General features: G+C 37.1%; 1 long non-coding RNA gene across 1 annotated transcript; it reads left to right on the top strand.

Annotated features, from left to right (window-relative positions):
- The first annotated feature begins 9,211 nt into the window (after positions 1-9,211).
- On the top strand, positions 9,212-18,473 carry LOC105946716. Its single transcript, XR_001170132.3, has 4 exons — positions 9,212-9,321; positions 11,784-11,944; positions 14,710-14,799; positions 18,395-18,473. It is a non-coding gene; the product is annotated as an uncharacterized LOC105946716 (long non-coding RNA).
- Positions 18,474-19,520: the final 1,047 nt, after the last annotated feature.

The following is a 19,520-nucleotide window of genomic DNA, read 5'->3' as shown; positions in this document are numbered from 1 at the left end:
ATTGAAAGGGAATCAGAGCTAGCAGCCCGTTTTTTCTGCATTCATATCAGCCTAAAGTACAAAATCAAAGAATATACATTCGGTTTCATGTATTAAAACAGTGATGCCCTTGCAGTGCTCCAGACAATTTCATTTCTAACACTTTACTTTTTTAACCATTTAGCAGCACACTTATGATTATGTGGATATTATTTCTAACATAATAGCTTTTAGATATTGGAATACAGAAACTTTTCTTAAGAAAAGCACAAGTTCTTTATTTAAGGAATCTGTAAATGTAGTTTATATGCTCAATTATTCCATGCAACATATATAACTGTTATAATGCATTTCAACTCAGTAAAGATGTAAAGTGATTTAAGAGATTGCAGACTGGCCCCCTTTTTTACCTTGGTTTAAATGACTATATTTATACAAGTTTTACTTATTGTTTAAAGGGAAGAAATGCAGTTTACGCTGACCTTCAAACAGGCTTCTAACTTAACTTTCTTCTTAATTGCGCTTATATTGTTTATATGTATATTTTGGGGACCTGCAACAGCTTGTTAAATGGGCAATATACACAATATATGTGTATACAAGAACCAAATAAAAACACAAGCCTGGTTTATTGGGTTCTTCTGCAATATAATAAAATAGTGTCTTTAAAGTGAAGTGAAAGAGCTCATAACTTGAGCCCCAGCTATCACTTCTGATCACTTCTGCCTATCTTGAAATAAAAGCCTTATTTATGGGGCTAGATCCTTAGATTTTCCTATTCGCTTGTGTTTATTATAAAATAAATACCTATGCTATCAGAGAGAAGATTTACATTAACTCTGTATAGAGGTAATGAAACAGTTGTCTCTAATAAGGAGTGTGCTATCTAGAGGCCAGTTCAGCTGACATCATCCCCAGTGATATTATTGCATGCGCCTTGGAATGCTAGCCCATCACTTTCTGGCATCTTGAAATAGCTTCTTATGCATGGCTAGAACTACATGTTTAACTTGTAATACCATCCTAGATTTCTTGCCACACTGCCAACGATCGCTGAAACAATGACATTATCAGAAGTATAAATGGGCAAGCTATAATTTGGAAAAACATTTAAAATAATGTTGAATATTCTTTATATGAGTTATCCCTTATTGTTCTACCATTCACAGTTTCAGCCCTTAAGCATATGCTCAACAGTAAGCTAGTGGACAAGATCCTACACTGAAAGCGACACATATACACATGCACACACTTGCTTTTGCATGGCATCCTTATGGAACTATTTTGCAAGAGAAAAAATTTGATATAGCAAAGAAACATTAAACTGATGACAGCACCACTCTAGTTGAGGTAACTGTTGCGGAAAGAAAGCAACTTTCTCTGGAAATAAAGCAGGGGGTAGGTAGGTTACCCTGACTTAAGCATGTTCACTGTACATGGAGAATGGCATTACCAGTGTAGGACTGGCCCTCCTGCTCCTGACCATTTGGCCTGTTTCATGGTTATTCCCTATGTCTGAATGGGAAGAAAGAGGAGAAGATAGATGGAAGAATAGATGTTAGAATGTAAATAAAATAGACTAGGAGAATAAAGAGGTTGGGTGAGGAAAGAAGGAAAAATAGTTTGGAAAGCGGGCCTATGGTCTAAGGTTTTCTGGTGGGCCCCTGGGGTCCCGGTCCTATGCTGGGCATTACAGTCAGCCCATTTTTCTAAGCAATATCATCTTGGGGGTGTATGATGCTACATCAGTCTATCAATTACTAGTACTACATTTCTCCAACATTAGAACCTTACTATTCTCTGTCTAGTCTTTACCTATGCCCCTAATATTACTCCATAAGAGAGACACACTCCCTCTAGCATCATCTGGCTACATAGCTGCAACAACAGATGTGTACACACTAAACATACAAATCACATACAAAAACACAACTGATACAGGATTAAAAGAGGGGCCTGCCCAAAAGAGCTTACAACACTACACAATTTTAACTGTGAAGTTTGTGTTGAATTTGAAAATGTAAGTTGCTTTACCCTGGCCCCTAAAGGGGATGTCACACGTCTATTCAATACATGCTTCTGCTAAGTTTCATGTCATTAGCATACTTGTGAAACAGATGTCACAATCACTATTAATTTGGTTGAATACTCTACTTTTTGTCATGCAAAACATTTATTATAGTTTTACATTTTCAAAATGCACTTTCAAAAAATAAAGTTGGAGTGTGATTTGCTTTCTGCCATTATTTCCCCAACATCTGCCTGTCCCTGTCATTCTCTAGTGTTTATCTCCTTTCTTGTCCATTTAGCTGTCACTTGTGTGTTTTTGTTATTTAATTGTCGAAAGCTGCAAAGACTGAGTAAGGACATTTACAGTTAATGTGTCTTCTGAGGATACAGAACATATAGCTGTTTAAGCCTCATATGGTTTCTAATAAGATCATTTTAGAAATATCTGAGAAGCCATTTTATATATTATATAAAATATATATGTCTATGAAATATACATGAAATGTTACAATTCATTGTACTTCACATGAATTAAGTGAAAGATGCAGAAGCAGCTAGTAATGAGACAATCTGTCCTGTTGCTTTACCAAAAATGTGTAAATTCACAAAACACATTGGAGTCAATGGTTATTTTTTCACTGCAGCTTTTTCTGTTCTGTGTAACTTTTTTTGCAGATTTGAAGTCTATGGGCATTATTTCTCAGGGAAACCTGGAGAAAAATTTCCCTCATCCTGTCACTTATAGGAATTCTAAACAGGAGTAAATGTCTGTCTGATGTGATTGTACAATAGTTTCTTCAAATGTCAAAGGGAATCTAAACATGCACTGAAAATTATGTATATTTATTCAGAGTGCTAATTTGAGCATGTTTTTTATTTATCATTTACTTTATGTGCAACTTTATGTCTTGGAGTTAGCGATCTACACATTGTCCTCAGACCTATAGTGTTTAATTACATTATCCTTTCTTACAACACCTTCTTACAGACCTTCTAACAGGTGTGGAACAAATTATGTTTTTTCACAGAGGGTCTGCGAGTTCTTGTTCCACCCCTAGTTCAGTGGAATTATGATCCGCTGCCTTCCAATCTGTCTTTAGTATGTACCAACTGGCATAGTATCTGCTGTCAGTGCTCATACAGGGTCGATTTTGGCTTATAAATGCAAACTTTCCTGTGTTTCAATTTTTAGTATAAGGACAGTAAGCAACGCATTGGTGAGAAAACGCACTTGCTCCAAGGTCAGGTTAGCTTTTTTAAATATACTCCAGTGCTCTCTAGACATTTTAATTGCTAAAATTCTTATTAAATTTGGATGTGCATTACTAAAATAAAGCAATGTAGGTTAATTTAAAGGGTGATTGAGTTTAGGGCATGTTCCTTTTTCAACAAGAGTGATACAAAAATATAGGAAATAAAGAAATGTAGCCCAACTTTCTACATTTCAATCTGAGAATTACTGGGAAACCACTACAGTATTCATTTCCTTACAAAAGAAGAAAAAAAAAATGGCTCGCACCTTTATGTTTAACAATTTGTTTTTCTGTGTTTGTAAAGCATTTTGTTATTTAAAGAATTACAGTCCATTATTTTATTAGTTTAGAGAGTATGGAATTTCTATGAGTAATGTGGCCAGCCATTAACTAATGTAAATTCTCTCCACTGACTAATCACCACTTTCCAGCCTGATTCGAGTTTAGGCATTGAGGCAAACAACAATTACAAGGCAACATATCCTTTTTCCGATCCTACACTCACACAGTTAATAATAGCACAGCAAACAAGATCCAGAGGAATAGTAAACGTAATAATGTTAGACATATGTTTAGTCTGTAAATAAAGAATAAATGCTTTGGAGATTTCATTGTGCTTGCACTAAATTAGCTTTCTGTGTTTCAGTGTTTGTTATTGCAGTCATAGTTCAAAGACCTTTATGTAAACAATCCTCTGCTTTAGAGCAGGACAGTCATGTTCAAAGCACAGCTTGCAATCAAGAAATTAGCAAACTAGAAGCTGCAATACTGCCGAAATACTTGAAACAAAGAGGATTTAAAGTGACAAGATCCAATTAAATTTAATTACCTGAGCTGTATTTTCATTTAACTGACACTTTTTATTAAGAAACCGCATGCACTAAGTTCAGAAACATTGGCTAAATTACATGTAGGTAATACAGTTACCTTGCACAGAATCCATTTTCTGTAACAAAATAATACATACAACATTTTAGATAATCACAGTATATGCAAATTATAATCTGAATGGAGTTTAAAGTGTTATCTATTAACAGTGATCTTAATTTCAAGTGTGTCACGTAACAGAGTAGGGATGAGATTTACACGTGTTTGCTTATATGCAGGGGTCTAGAATTTATAATGATAGAAGTTAATTATAGGATAGAAGCCAATGAAACCTAGTACAAATTAACAAGCATAATTTATCTTTTATCACTGACATTTTCTAGCTATATGACCTTTCATGATTGAATTATATTTTTAGCATATATATATATAAATATATATATATATATATATATACTATACATACACACAAATACATACACACACACACATTAAAAATATATTATATGGGGCTAGTGAGAAAGAGGCTGATAAAATGCACATATTTACATTTCTTGTTCTACATTTCCTTAATATGACCCCATCACTAGTCACATTTACTACTAGTCATAGAATACTTTGTGCCAGATTTATCAAAGTTAGAACTAGGGACTCCTGATTGACTTTAAACAGTTCCCATTTTATAACAGGTATTTTATTTTTTCTGAAAGTCAGGAAAAGGGTTTATAAATATACCAATTTGACAGATTTGATCTGACTGCTTAACACACTGCTCGTCTATAGGTGACTTTCTCAATCAGTATAAATCATGCTATGTGTTAATTTAAATAGCTTCTAACATGGCTAATGACTGTGAAATATGAGACAACTGGATATTAAGGTTTGCGCTGAGAAAGGGACAAATTTATATATGTGGAATGCACATCAGTGCAACTGATATTGCAATTAACCAATTTTAGATTTGGAAATAGTACTTTTAGACATGATACAACTGAAATTGACAAGATGCCAATGTGTGGTACCCACATCTCAATTATGCTAGAGCACTTCTAGCTGATGTATGTACTAAACCCAAATGCCTATGAAAAAAAGTTTTGCTATGTATGGAATATGCTTTAAAGGAATACTGTAATAGGAAAACATGTTTTTTCTAAACACGTCAGTTAATAGAGCTTCTGCAGCAGAATCGTGCATTGAAATTTGTTTTTCAAAAGAGCAAACAGATTTTTTATATTTTTAATTTTGAAATTTCACATGGGGCTAGCTAATTACTTAATTTCCCATGGTGCCACAGTCATGTGACTTGTACTCTGATAAACTTCAGTCACACTTTTTGCTGAGCTGCAAGTTGGAGTGATATCCCCCCCCTCCCAGCAGCCGATCAGCAGAACAATGGGAAGGCAGCAAGATAGCAGCTCCCAGTAGGTATCAGAATAGCACTCAATAGTAAGAAATCCAAGTCTGGCTTGGGACTCCTCCAGTTACATGGGAGTAGGAGAAACAATAGGTTACCTGAAAGCAGTTCTAATGTGTAGCACTGGCTCCTTCTGAAAGCTCAGACTCAGGCACAATGCACCGAGATGGCTGCCTGCACACCAATATTACATTTGTTCAAGAATAAAATTTTAAATGGAAGTGAATTATTTGCTATGTAAACAGTGTAATATAGAAATAAAAAGTATACCATAAAACTGACAGAATCCTTTTAAGAAAAAATGTTTTTAAAAATGTGAAATTTGCAGAAAAGTTTCAAAAACAGAGTATTACAATATAATAATGGAAAAGCAGACATATGGGAAAAAATGAGAAAAACTGCTGCCATTTGAATTGTGCCTGGCTATGTTGTAGAGAAGTTGCGCTCTTCCCCCATTTGCTGGTTGTACCTTTAAAGGACAAGGAAAGGTTAATATAAATTAAAAGTAAGTCTAAAGGCATTCTTTTTAAGTACTTACTGCATATCTAAATTCCCAGATCCCTGCTTGCTTCTCTGAGATATGGTGCTGTCAGCCTACAGCAGTGTGAAGACTGCAGTGACATCACTGAAATCTCTCTCCCCTTCCTGTAGGTGCCAGCGGCAGCCTTCCTATTCTCTGAGCATGTGTGTAACTTGATCCTGTCTCCTGTTCTGAGCTACACATGCCCACCAGCCAATCAGAAGCGGATCTGCCGGGGGGGGGGAGGGAATGAAACACATGTGCAGTATAAAACAAGGAGGTAAAGGAAAGGAGAATACCTTTTTAAAGATGGCTGCCTGTTCAAGAAAACAGATAGAAAATGTGGCGTAAGTGTGACTGAGTAAATATTTGATTAGGTGAGCCAAAAGTGTGGGGTTTTTACTAAACAATAGGAGGACTATTGGGCAGTATGCTTTTTAAATTTTGACTTGCATTCTCCATAGGCACAAAGATCCGTGAGTGATCTAGTATAGGTACAGGTGTGGGCATGGGCGTCCGCAGAAAATTTTCCAAGGGGGGGCAAGTAAGCTAGCATCATCCTGCAACAGACAAATATATATATATATATATATATATATATATATATATATATATATATATATATATATATATATATAAAAATATATATTTTTTTTTTGCAGGATGATACTAGGGGAGGCTAAAGATGGCCCATACACAGACTGACCTACAGCTAATGTGACACTTAGTGGATTCGCTGCTGGCGTAAAAAGTTAACCTCCCAACTACCTCTTGCCGTTCCCACTGACTCCCAGGGATACTGTACAAAAGTGGGGGTGGGGGTGCTTTTTTTTTTTTACCCTAAAATGTTTAGGATGTAAAAGTATTCATACGCGCACTTCTGTTAGGGGATCTGCAAACATTTGTGTTTGTGATCAGTTAGCTTAAAGGGGTAGTTCGCATTCGAATTCACTTTTATTTTTAATGGTTTTTCAGTTATTTAGCTTTTTGTTCAGCAGCTCTCCATTTGGTATTTCAGCAGCTATCTGGTTGCTAGGGTCTTATTTACCCTAGCAACCAGGTAGTGGTTTAAACAAGAGATGGGAATATGAATAGTTAAGGGGCCTACTTAGAAAAATAAGTAATACAAAATTATAATAATAATAAAATTGTAGCCTCACAGAGTAATATTTTTTGGCCCCCATTTGAAATCTGTATAGAGGCAGAAGAGAAAGGCAAATTATTCAAAAAAATTAATTAGAAAGACCAATTGCAAAGTTGCTAGGAATAGGCCATTTTATAACATACTAAAGGTTAACTTAAAAGTGAACCACCCCTTTAGATGTGTTTATGTTAGTTTTATAGCAAGAAAGGCAGTGGGTACTGACTCCCCATTATATACAGTGAGACGCAGTCCGTATTTACAAACCCAGCACATTATATACAGTGAAACACAGTGGGTACTGAGGGCAGATATTCAGGCCCTGGCACTATAACACTGGCACTGATACACAACATTGGCCCCACTGTAACTTACTATAAATGAACAAAACAATGACAAAAAAAAAAAAAAAATAGTAAGTGCAAAAAACAACAACAAATATATAAACACACAATGAGCTTTTTCAGAGGGAAAGAGTTAACTTACCCTCCATGTGTTAGGGTAGGGGATAGATTATAAATTATTATAGATGTCAGGTCAGGCAAAAAACAATTTAATGTCAGCTAGTGATTCTTTAGAACTGTATAGTGCCTGTGTATAGTACCTGTGTATAGTACCTGTGTATAGTGCCTGTGTATAGTGCCTGTGTATAGTACCCGTGTATAGTACCTGTGTATAGTACCTGTGTATAGTGCCTGGGTATAGCGCCTGGGTATAGCGCCTGTGTATAGCGCCTGGGTATAGCGCCTGGGTATAGCGCCTGGGTATAGCGCCTGTGTATAGCGCCTGGGTATAGCGCCTGGGTATAGCGCCTGGGTATAGCGCCTGGGTATAGTACCTGTGTATAGTGCCTGTGTATAGTGCCTGTGTATAGTGCCTGGGTATAGTACCTGGGTATAGTACCTGTGTATAGTGCCTGGGTATAGTACCTGTGTATAGTGCCTGGGTATAGTGCCTGGGTATAGTGCCTGGGTATAGTACCTGTGTATAGTGCCTGTGTATAGTGCCTGGGTATAGTACCTGTGTATAGTGCCTGGGTATAGTACCTGGGTATAGTGCCTGTGTATAGTGCCTGGGTATAGTGCCTGTGTATAGTGCCTGGGTATAGTGCCTGTGTATAGTGCCTGGGTATAGTGCCTGTGTATAGTACCTGTGTATAGTGCCTGGGTATAGTACCTGTGTATAGTACCTGGGTATAGTGCCTGTGTATAGTGCCTGGGTATAGTGCCTGGGTATAGTACCTGTGTATAGTGCCTGTGTATATAGTACCTGTGTATAGTGCCTGGGTATAGTACCTGTGTATAGTGCCTGTGTATAGTACCTGTGTATAGTGCCTGTGTATAGTACCTGGGTATAGTACCTGTGGGATGAAAACTGCAGCAAAAGTTGAGAGTTGGTTCTTAGGTAAAGTTACAGCTGCAGATTGTTCTTTTCAGTCTTCATTTCTGTTTCCAGTTTGCAAAATCTCCCGATCCCTGTGTGCATCTGTGCTCTGATTGGTCAATTTTACTGTCTGTCAAGGAAGCTGTGCTCTGATTGGAGAATCCACAAGAAGAAAGATCCAATCGGAGCACAGCGAAAACGGGCTTGAGGGGAAAGTGCAGAAACGGAGTAAGGTTTTTGTTTTTTTGCTACTTTTCCAGGGGGGGGCAAGTGCCCCCTCTTGCCCCCTTCTGTGGACGCCCATGGGTGTGGGATGTGTTACCTGGAAGCCCGTTATCTAGAAAGCTCTGTATTATGGGAAAGCCATCCCTCATTGATGCAATTTGAATCAAATAATTCAGATTTGAAAAAATGATTGTCTTTTTCTCTGTAATAATAAAACACTAACTGTACTTGATCCCAACTAAGATATAATTACCCCTTATTGGGGGCAACACAATCCTGTTGGGTTTATTTCATGTTTACATGATTTCCTTTTTCTCTGTAATAATACAGCTGTACTTGTACTTAATTCCAACTAAGTTATAAAACAATCCTATTTGGATTTTTTAATTTTTTAAATTATTTTTGTGTTGAAGGGTGTTGTGTTGCTGTAATTCTCATAATTATACTGTGTCAGTTGATGCAGGTCATTGTGTGAGCCCTGTAGCCACCTATACTTTCACGATGGTGGTATCTCCAGGATTCCCCTGTATCAACTGGTACACTGCATGAGGTTCATCTAAACAGACTGGTAAGTGCATTGGTAAGGAGCATATTTGGCAAAAATTGTGTGACAGAAGCATGACCTACTTGTCAAACTCATCCATCTTTAGCTTTAAAAGTGTTTTATGCATTTTATGGTTTAGTTCTCTTCTTATGTTTTGTTTTGTTCTCTTCTGCTCAGTGTCAAGTACTCTTATTGTAAAGAAGAACACTCTGAGCTTCATACATTAACCACAGAAACTGTTTTTGTACCAATGTTTAATGTGTGTATCATGTGCATTATGTATGTTTAGCTCTCAATTTGTCCTGATTTTCCTGTATGTAAAGTAGTATCAGTTCAGGCACTAAAGAGGTAGCAGTGACAACAATTTTCAATGTTATTGACACTGTACAAGACAAGACCAATAATTTACTGCTTGAGTAAAGTAATGCATGTTACATTTGTTGGAAATCGCAGGGATGATTGATACATATGGATGGTTCATAGTAGCTGTCACAATGTTTCCATCAGCCTTTAGATGTGCTGCTCTTGTTTGATCCTATCTAGCTTTGCCATGTTCCTCTTCCAACTGACAGTTTTACTTGCAAGTCATTATGACTTAAAGGGAAAGCAAAATGAAGAATATCAAGGAGGCAGAATATTAACATGCAGTCTAAAGTGATAATATTTATGTCCTGTACATTTTAAAAACATTTATGTAAATGTATTAAACATGTAAACATTAAACAATTGTATCTACAATTATTACACTCATTATTTACTAATATTACACTTTACACTTTATTTTACTTTAAATTGTTTTACTCACCCCTTTTTGGTGTCTGTCTTAAGTACTGTCTTTTCCATGCACTTCCTATATTCAGTCAATCCTTGCCTCAGTTGAGTCAAAATCATAGTAGTAGTAGTGTAAAATGCAAGTATATTATAAACTGCACCCTAAGTAAGTTTACATCAATTAATGTTTTGGGTTTTTATCCCCATTAATAATTAGTAATGTTTCAAATCCCATGGCCAGCAGCCTTATACAGAATAAATAATGTACAAACATGTACTTGCCAATTAAAACAGGGTAAACGTGGGTATATAGCGCTTTTCTAGACGCTACGAGCATTACTGTAACCTAAGCATTCTTTAAAATGTACTTTTTCCCTTTCCGTGGGGAGGTATAAAGTCTTCTTAAGTCTACTAAATTCTGCTTCATTACTAACCTTTCTTAACCAGACCTTTGATGTCAAATATCCTACTTTCCTTTAGACAGACAAAATCATTATAATGGATGCTATCCAAGCAATACTTTCCATGTAGCCAACTAATTTGTACCAAGATGAAACTAAACATCAAGAATCTATCTAAAATTATCTTATGAGAAGTTTCCTACAAAGGAAAGTTAAAATCACCATAGGGTACCAAATGGTGCAAGTGATTGTAATAGCTTAGCTGATACCCTGGGGTGGTGCTACTTTTAGCAGAAACCTGGCCCAGCATGGTTTGTATGGAACCACGGAGCAATCATCTTTATCTACTTCTTGTTTCTGATTGCCCCGTGCGAACACATGCTTGACTCTACTGTGCATGCATACTTGGCTTTAAGAAGGGAAAAGACAAATGTTGCCCCATGGTGTGACACAGAAGAATGGACCCATGCAGTGTTCTGCTTAAAGGAGCACTGGACTGGGGTATCAGGTAAGATCGATTTGCCCCACCCCAATAATAATAACTTTCCTTCTCTTTTAAAAGATTATTCCGTTGACCTTTCAACAAAAGACGTTTAACTAATCACCTGCATGACTTTCTTTTTCAATAAAATGCAACCTCTGAGTCACTTACATATTACATTACAATACATTAACATTTATTTATAAAGCGCCAACATATTCCGCAATATACAATTATGCACAATTTCCATTTATGTGAATGCGGCTATGAGGAAATGGAAGTGTGATCCAAAGTCATTAGTTTGCCATCTCCAGTAACTCATATTACCTATCTCAAAAATGTCTGAAGTAGTTTTGGTAAGTCAAGAAGCCAAACTGGGCTAAGAAATCTTGAAAATCTGCAGTCTAAAGCAGGTCATCCACAGGAGCATTGGTGACTTGGTCAAAAAATATAATTTTTTCCCATATTGCCACCTTAATTAGCAGGTCAGGTTAGGCCAATCTCATCATTCTAGATCACATCTACAGCCTGCATCCACAGCCTATTTCTGGCCTTGACAGACTGGGCTCTACTCAGCCAAATTAATACTTAAACGAACCCAAATCTAATAAGGGACAGGGAATCGAACAGTGTGGGACCATATCAAAGTAACTAGGGTGCCAACTTGGAAAGGCGTGGCTATTGTCTCTCTGTACTCTTTTAGGTAATGATATATGTCATTGGCCTAATTAAAATGTTTGATTGTTATATTTGATTACTATACCTTGATTGATCCTCTCTAGGTATTGTCTATATTACAAGTGATCAATGGGCACCTAACTTTTGTTTTCTAGAAGCTCTACAATCAGAGAAAGACTGTTCCCTGTTTGGTCCACTGGTGTGATGGCTGCCTGCCCAGCGAATGGGGATTGGCTGGCATCCTACAGTGCAAATCCTAAGTCCTAGAGGGTCTCCAGAAAGAATAGGAAAGCAGGTAACCTGCTGAACAGAACAGGTGAGATTATACAACATGAGTGATTCCTTTAATCTAAATCTTCTAGCCTGTAACACTACAATTCATATTCATGCACGAGTTACTGCAGGTTTTGAGAATTTTATTTCTACTTTCTTATGTGTCCACCAATAAATCTTCTGTGTAGAAAATCTATTTGCTTAAATTAAAATGCTCTGGATAAAATAATTGATATTAAATTACTAAACATTAAATACTACATAATTACACAAGTGTATATGATTTTAACAAAAATGTTTGCCTTTTGTAAGGTTTGTTTAGGTTTCATGTGCCAGTACATATCAGACAACTGGCCTACATGCTCATTTATAGCACTATGAATTTCAAGATATGGCAAAATTATTTTCAATGCAATTCTGATAATTTTATTGTTTTGTTAATTTAAAAGGTGAAATAGTTACCCTTTATTGTCAAACATTATTTAGTGAGATAAACCTAGTGTATGATGTATTAACATTAATTATGTATATGTATGAGCAGCTTATTAATTAGGTTTTTGAGCTGTAATAAATGTATAAAGAAGCTTCATTGCAGCATGCAAACAGAATCCGAGAGTTGTGACATGTAGCATGTAGTAAGAACATGCCAAAGAGATTGGCATTGATGGGTCTTTATTAGTGATGGGCGAAAAGTTTCGCCAGGCATGGATTTGCGGCGAATTTCCGCGTTTCGCCATTGGCGGATTGTTTCGCGAAATGGATGAAAAATTTAGCCGCGGAAAAATTCGGCGCACGTCCAAAAATTATAGCGCACGACAAAATAATAGCCGCGGGCGACGAAACAAGAGCCGCGCGACGAAACAAGAGCCGCGGGCGACGAAACAAGAGCCGCGCAACGAAACAAGAGCTGCGGGCGACGAAACAAGAGCCGCGCGCAACGAAATAATAGCCGCGCAACAAAACAATAGCCGCGGGCGACGAAATAGCCGCGCGACAAAACAATAGCCGCGGGAGACGAAACAATAGCCGCGCGACAAAATAATAGCCGCGGGCGACAATTTTTTTTGTCGCAGGACATTTTCACCGTTTCGCGAATTTTTCGCCGTTTCGCGGATCTTCAAAGATTCGCGAATTTTTCGGCGAAGCGAAACGGAACAGATTCGCTCATCACTAGTCTTTATATATGCTATGGCCAATGATAATTTTATTAATATATTGCATTCATTTATGCAGAGACGAAAGATTTCCCAAAGAAATACTAGCTTATCTATAATTAAGCTCAACTATAAACTGCTAACTATATTATACAAATATATGTTTTGGAAGAATAACTACTGCTAACCTGGCATTTAATAAGCTGTTATGTTTGTTTCTATTGTAGCAAATGATCCCCTGACTGTCCAAGCTGCACTGTAACTACATTGCACACTATTGACTCTAGATATCTATTTCCAGCAAGTGTAAATTTTGAAAACTTCATCTTGATGCAGTCAGGCAAAATGAAAGGCAATATTCTTTATGTGTCACAGATTGCTGTAGATGAACTGCTTTCATATGAACTGAAATAAGATTTAGTGTTCCGCATCCTTTAGCTGGTAACAATTGGAAGTGATCAGGATCAATATCTTCGCCACTGAATGCAGCTTGAGTTTTGTGCATTACAATAGGCGGACGAGAGGTCTGTATTCAAATATTTCAGTGTCAAATTAATTTTCATGTATCTCCAAATTCAATTAAGTAGGAACGCCATGGAACAAATAAAAAAAAGCCCAACACTCGGTAGTGACAAATTGCTGTGCTTAGTGTGCATATCAAGGCAAGTGTTGAGCCTTGCTAATCTTCTCACTAATTCTCAATTACCGTAAAATGAAGTCATAAATCACAAAGACAGAGGATCGATGGAAATGTTGTTTTCAGCGTGATTGGCAGCCTCCCTTAAGGTTTTCTTCAAGTTGTTTTAAGGTTACTGCTTAGTGAAAAAGAGAGGAAATGAAGGGATGTGTAGCTTTGCTTTAATAGAGGCCCACAGGCCTTTAGGGGATAGTGTAAAGGGACAGCACCAATTTCAGGCCATCACACATCCAATTTTTCTCCTTTTCATACCTGCTGTAGTAAATGAGAAACAAATTAAATTTCCCTCTACTATTTCCACAGAAACTGTTTAAATTTTTCATGGAAACTAATTTGCCCTCAGATAGATAGCACCTTATTCTATGAAAATATACTGTGGCACGGGGACAAAAATAAATTTGTGTCACTCTGGATTTGCTATTCTATGTAATGTCATTCATAGCAGACCAATAAATGAGGCCCTCCTGGAACATAATGGCTGTACCCTGTTCTCTGTTGGATTTGCATTGTGTTCCCCACTCTATAGCATTCTCATATTCCCCCTGTTATTAATTTGCAGTCTGGGTTTTACATTCATGAGTCTGAGATTGAAATGTAAATGAGGCACAAAATGAGTAGTCAGCGCTAGACCTGGCCAAGCAGCCTATGTCATAGACTCATGGACGTACATGAAAATACTTATCATTCAGAGAGATTAGCAGCTCAGAACATCAATCACTGCTGCAAGGAAACAATGAATAAAAAAGCCTTAATGCGAAGAAGGAAATTACAACAGCTTTAAAGTGGAAAAGGAATATGTAATAGGTCCTACCTGTTGTTAAAGCATCAAAGTGGTTGTAATGAAAAAAAAATGTATCCCATTTACTCTTTAACTCTCTATCTTTTGATCACTTGTATTTAAAGGATTACAATTTTGTCATCTCAATTTATCCATTAAATCTGGCAATTTCCTTCTAGAAAATACCTCTCAGACCTGACAAATAAAACTGGAAAATTGCAGCTTTGTGGGGCTGGGCCATAATATTACTTAGTTTCAACATTCAAAAGGTAAGTATAGCAATTTGTACATACTGTAAAGTATTTAGCAAAAATGTTACATGATTAAGAATGACAGGCTATTAATACCATTATATAAAAAATTCCCAAACAGAGACCATTTTATTCCTGGTATTTATATAGCACATATTATGGCAGGGATTTACAGAGGTTATACATAATTCTCATCAGTCCCTGAACCAGTTGAGTTTACAATCTAAAGTCTCCATATAGTATTGACACTCAATTGTCAATCGCATAATAATATAATATAACTTGTCACCATCTTTACATTGTTTCTTTCAAAAAGGCAAAATCAGTTCAGACCAATTATGTACAAGTAGAGAATTCTATGACATTACAAGTCTACCGAGCAACTATGTATAAATTATTATTCCATAAATGTTAAAAAGTGATTAGGCATCCAACTAACACATGTAACTATATTAAAAATAAAAATAAATACAGATTTCAAATTCTCGTTTTATGTATTCAAGTATGGAATATATTTTCTTGAATGCCTGAGATCTGGGGGGAACTTCCTGTAATTTGGATAACCCTAACTTAAGTCTGCTAAAACACATTTAGGGGCAGACTTATGATTGCTTGAGCTGAATCATAAAGGAAATCCCATGTGAGTTAAGGAACTCCCCTCAAAGCTGCCAAACTTTTTCATATTTAAGAAAGCCCCTCAGGGACAAATACAGGGACAAATACCTCAACTAATAAGTGTTTTTTTCACTTGGAAACCCTGCGTGAATTCCATAACTCATTAGGGGTTTTCTTTATGATTGCTTAAGCAGGCACCCCCAATGTTAAATAAACCCAATAGGATTGTTTTGCCACCAATATGGATACATCTAGCTTTGATGGGATACAAGCTAGGGGTAGACAGAAGAAGCACCCGCCTAGGGCGCAACAGTGAGGGGGCACTAGGCAGGTATGTCTGTTGCCAACCCCTTGTCTGGGATCTCTTACCCCACCAGCGGATTTCCCAGGGCCCCCTGCACACCTGCATGCCTTGCGCACTGCGCTCTCTCCTATATGCTGTCTCTGTGTGTGCGTGTGTTTGTACACGCATGGGGGGGGGTAGAGGGGGAAGCGGTGTGGGGAGCCAGGTCACCTAGGGCATCCCCGGCAGACTTGGCCCGCCTCTGGCAAAAGGGTAAGTGCTACATGGCCTTACTACCCAGTCACAAGGGTACATGCTGCACCATAGTCAGCTAAGTGAAGTTTCGAATGCAACAATTTTTCCCCACAGTGCAGCATTTTTCCCCCGTAATACATCAGTGGGAGATGCATCTTTGAAAGGAATCACAAAATAAATAGAAGATTAGAAAAAATATATAATCTTTGGAAATAACATTCCCACACTCTGCTCTTGCTCAACCTTGTGGTTTGTCAATCTCACAGCACCTGTTCTCTGTGAGAGGCACCTGAGACACAGATGGAGGATTATTGGGAGAATTCAGGATTCACAATGCACCCTCCCTGTCCAATCATTAAGCCTCCTTGGCAAGGGGCCTTATATTGTGCATGATATCATCATACTTTTGCCACATCACTGCCCACGGTAACCCTTCTGTTAGCACCAGCACTTATTTTTTGCTCTTATAACAAAACCAGTGCACCCACCAGGGTTCTACACTGCTTACACTTTTATGTTGAAATGGATGTATAAAAAAAGTTAGAAAAGTTAGAAAAATCAGTGAGACTTACAAAATGTAATTGATTTTACTACTTTTACCACTTTGGAAATAGAGCTCTACTAATAGGTAAACCTCACGTTCTGCAGTCCTCCAACACCTATGGATGTAGTGCAAGCACAATCCTATCTATGCAAATTGATCTCACCACTCAGATCACATAATAAAAATAAAATAATAAATTGGTAAAGGAGGATCACGTTGTCTGATGCATCAGTAATATATTTATGTGTGTTTGCTCAGGTCCCAACCAAATATAATATCTATATGAATAACAAGTTGCTTCATGTACAAAAGCAGATGAAGAAATATTACAAGCTTCTTGCATGTTCTGACATTGTTACTGCCCAATATAAGGATGAGGAAGAAAGTCGGTAATTTGAAATAAAATGTGTTGTTCTGTTCTTTCTGCTCTAAGTCTTCCCCAGAGAGACAGATGCTTGACTTACATTCTGTAAAATCAAATTGAGTTATGGCTTTATAGCAGTGTTTGCTACAGTATATTAATGTTAAACAAATAAAAATGGCATTAGTGAAAAAGATCTACATGATACCCGCAAGCTCTTGAGATTCGGCCAGATGGTCACTTCTAACTGATGTAATCTAGTAAACTGTTGAGAGTCAAGATATTGATTGAATTTCTGCGTTTAAATGCAAGCCCCATATCTACACATGTCCACACTGATATCACTTGCTTGAAATCCAATACTGAGGTGTAGAATGGGAGATGATGTTAGCTGCAGCCTATTAAACCTGTCAATTCCATCTGTTGCCTAATATTTTAAAATGCTAAACCTAGATCTTTCTCATTGACTTTAGATTTAGATAAAACATATTTAGACTTTGATTGGCTGAGCTGTGGCATATGGATGCAATTTAACCAAATTACTGCAGGTAAAAAAGCGGTAGGGAGCATTTAACCTGTGGAGCGCTGTTATGCAGAGTTAAGTGTAACAAACATATGACAAAATACTTGCTTAATAGCACTACCCCCCAAAGACCCCATATTATGAAATATGTTTGTATTATAATATCTCTTATCATGTTTTATACGGGGATGATAAAGCCAACATTTTGTTTAACATGCACATATCAAACAGATGGTGCACAGGGCCACTTTTAAAAGAATACTGTTATGGGAAAACATGTTTTTTCCAAAATGCATCAGTTAATAGAGCTTCTCCAGCAAAATCCTGCATTGAGATCCTTATTTCAAAAATACAAGCAGATTTTTTTTATATTTCATTTTGAAGTTTCACATGGGGCTAGCCATATTCTTTATTTCTCAGGGTGCCACAGCAATGTGACCTGTGCTCTGATAAACTTCAGTCACACTTTACTGCTGAGCTGCAAGTTGGTGTGATATCACCTTCCCCCATAGCAGCTGATCAGCAGAACAATGGGAAGGTAGCCCCCAGTGGATATCAGAATAGCATTTAATAGTAAGGAAAAAAGTCTGGCTTGTGACTCCTCCAGTTACATGGGAGTAGGAGAAAAAAAGCAGTTCTAATGTGTAGCACTGGCTCTTTCTGAAAGCTCAGACTCAATGCACTGAGATGGTGCCTATACACCCTTATTACAACTAAAAAAAATAAAAAATACAATTTTAAATGGCAGAGTGAATAATTTGCTATGTAAAGAGTGTAATTTAGAAGTAAAAAGTATATCATAAAAATCATGACAGAATCCCTTTAAACACTAGTGGCTCAGGGCAACAATACAGGGTGGGCCCAAAAAAGCCTTTGGCAGTGCTCCCCTCACCTACTTTATACACGCTGACATTTGTATATTCTAGTGTTGTGTTCTAGGAAATCCAGGTTAATAAGAAATAATTTGACAACATTTTCCTTTGAGAATCACTAATATTTTTACTTCTTTATTTTTTCTGTTGTATTTACCAGATCCCCAACCACCATGCCTTTACATAACTGTGGTGAAAAGAAGAGAATAGTAAAATAAATATTTATTTGATTACAGTGATCCTCTATCTGGCCTGCAGTTTATGAGTATTGAAGGGATATGTAACAGGAGAATCAACTCAATCAGGGCTTATTGCTTATAGATTTACCATATGGTGCCTGTGGCTCTACAAGGATGAACAGCGCTGCACTGCTATTAAATGAATTATATGTCCCTATTTATAAAAATAATAATGTTGCAGTTGTCTGCCACAGACTTGATTGTATCCATAATTTTGTGGCTCATACACCAGGGAGAGACCTTATTAAGTGTTAGTAAATAAGCAAGCAGTACCTCACAAACCAAGGCTTTTAATAAAAAAAAAAATAGATGAAAAGTCTGATTCAGATTTAGATTTGGTTTTATTGCCATCACAACTATATAAAAATACATAGTGAGACGAAATTACAAATTTTCAACCCAGACTAAACTTGAACTTAAATATTCACAATATATAGATAAAAGACCAGGATGAAAGATAGAGTATAGTATACAATTACACCTGCTGACATTATAATGCAATATTGGGATCATTCAAAATACTACTATATGGCACTTATATTGTAGTGTCACCCACTGTGACCTACAGCACTTACATTTGCCCATTTGTGTCTGTTAGTTACCCCTCCCATATAGATTGTAAGCTCTACGGGGCAGGGACCTCCTTCATCTTGTTTCTGACTCTTATTGCAACTGTATCTTGTATTTATTTGTATTTATTGTTGTACATTGTATTTATCCATTATCTTTAACCCCCTGTTGGTATTAATGAATTCTACTGTACAGTGCTGCGTACATAAGTAGCGCTTTCTAAATAAAGATATACATACATATACATACATACTACTATTGTATGAGTAGCAACATTGCTATCTCAGTCATTGTTTTAGGGCTCTGGCACACGGGGAGATTAGTCGCCCGCCCAAAATCTCCCTTGTCACGGCTGACTAATCTCCCCGAACTACCATCCCACCGGCGATCATGTAAGTTGCTGGTGGGATGGTACACGCTGCGTGTGCCAGAGCCCTTATACTGCCTGTCTTTCTGGTAACATCCAGCATCTAGTGA

This window comes from Xenopus tropicalis, chromosome 2, assembly GCF_000004195.4.
Source record: "Xenopus tropicalis strain Nigerian chromosome 2, UCB_Xtro_10.0, whole genome shotgun sequence".
Lineage (NCBI taxonomy): Eukaryota > Metazoa > Chordata > Amphibia > Anura > Pipidae > Xenopus > Xenopus tropicalis.
This window is presented reverse-complemented; position numbering and strand designations above follow the sequence as displayed.